The following is a 1,680-nucleotide window of genomic DNA, read 5'->3' on the forward strand; positions in this document are numbered from 1 at the left end:
TGGCTTGAGAAGCACACGTGCTTACCTTTGGGTGTTCTAGCTCTGACCCCGCACATCTCATCACACGTCACTCTGACTCAGCTGCCCTTGGACTCCGTCTGCTCGGGTCTTTTCCGCCGTCATTGGCTCCTTTCACTGCAGCTGCTCAACGCTCCAAGGGACCCGCTCCTCCCCTCGCCCGTGCCCTGCTCGGCCCGCTCAGCGGTTGTAGAAAATGGTGAAAGAAACCACATACTATGATATTTTGGGGGTCAAACCCAATGCCACCCAGGAAGAGCTGAAAAAAGCTTACAGGAAACTGGCCTCGAAGTGCCATCCTGATAGGAATCCAATGAAGGCGAGAAGCTTAAACAGATTTCTCAAGCACATGAGGTGCTTTCTGATGCCCGGAAAAGAGGATGCCAGCAGGGAGGCCAGCAGGCCGTGAGGAAGGCGGAGCAGGCAGTGGTTTGGGTTCCCCGACGGACATCTTTGATATGTTCTTGGGAGGCGGCGGACGGATGCAGAGAGAAAAGAGGAAAAACGTGGCACACCAACTCTCAGTAACGTTAGAAGATTTGTATAATAGTGCAGCAAGAAAACTGGCCCTGCAAAAGAACATGCTTTGTGACAAATGTGAAGGCCGAGGGGTAAGACAGGAGCAGTAGGGTGCTGTCCTAACTGCCTTGGTACTGGGATGCAAACATGAATCCATCAGATAGGGCCTGCAATGGTGCGGCAAATTCAGTCTGTGTGCGTGGAGTGCAGGCCATGGGGAACGGATCAGCCCTAAAGACACATGTGAAAGTTGCAATGGAAGGAATATCATTCGTGAGAAGAAGATTCTAGACGTTCTATTGACAAAGGCATGAAAGACGGCCAGAAGATCACATTCCATGGTGAAGGAGACCAAGAGCCTGGACTGGAGCCAGGAGATATCATTATTGTTTTAGCTCAGAAAGACCATGCTGTTTTTACCAGGCGAGGAGAAGACCTTTCCATGTGCACAGACAAACAGCTGGTTGAAGCGCTGTGTGGCTTCCAAAAGCCAGGATCTACTCTTGACAACCGGCCCATAGTCAGCACTTCTCATGCAGGTCAGATTGTGAAGCATGAAGATATTAAATGTGTGCTACATGAAGGCATGGCAGTTTATCGCAGACCTGATGAAAAGGGGCGTCTAATCGTTGAATTTAAGGTGAACTTCCCCGAGAATGGCTCTCTCTCCCGATACACTCTCTCTGCTGGAAAAGCTCCTGCCTGAGCGGAAGGAAGCGGAAAAGACTGATGAAATGGATCAAGTGCAGCTGGTGGACCTTGATCCCAGCCAGGAACGATGGCGCCATTACAATGGAGATGCTTATGAGGGTGATGACCACCCCCCAGAGGGGGTCCAGTGTCAGACCTCTTGATGGGGCCAGTAAATATCGCTCACTGCTGCCATTTTATATATATGCAGCAGTGACTAAGTGAAGGACTGTAATCATAATATGCTACTTACTTGCTGTGCTTTTTGTTTTAATATTCAACTATAGTAGTGTTTTAAAGTTAAATGAAGAATAAACTCAAATATAAAAGTCCTGACTTTCCCTGCGTGTATGATGACTTCAGTATGCAAGATGAAGCTTAATACTTCTAAAAGTTTCTTTTGGTTTAAAAGAGTGGGGGAGTGTGTCTCTACCCTGAGCCCTCTGCCCCCCA

General features: G+C 48.7%; 1 pseudogene; it reads left to right on the plus strand.

The window, feature by feature from the left end:
• Positions 1–214: 214 nt before the first annotated feature.
• On the plus strand, positions 215–1,391 carry LOC101639249 (annotated as a pseudogene).
• Positions 1,392–1,680: the final 289 nt, after the last annotated feature.

Source organism: Echinops telfairi, unplaced genomic scaffold (genome assembly GCF_000313985.2).
Source record: "Echinops telfairi isolate 266 unplaced genomic scaffold, ASM31398v2 ScPeMD7_9;HRSCAF=40, whole genome shotgun sequence".
Taxonomy (NCBI): domain Eukaryota; kingdom Metazoa; phylum Chordata; class Mammalia; order Afrosoricida; family Tenrecidae; genus Echinops; species Echinops telfairi.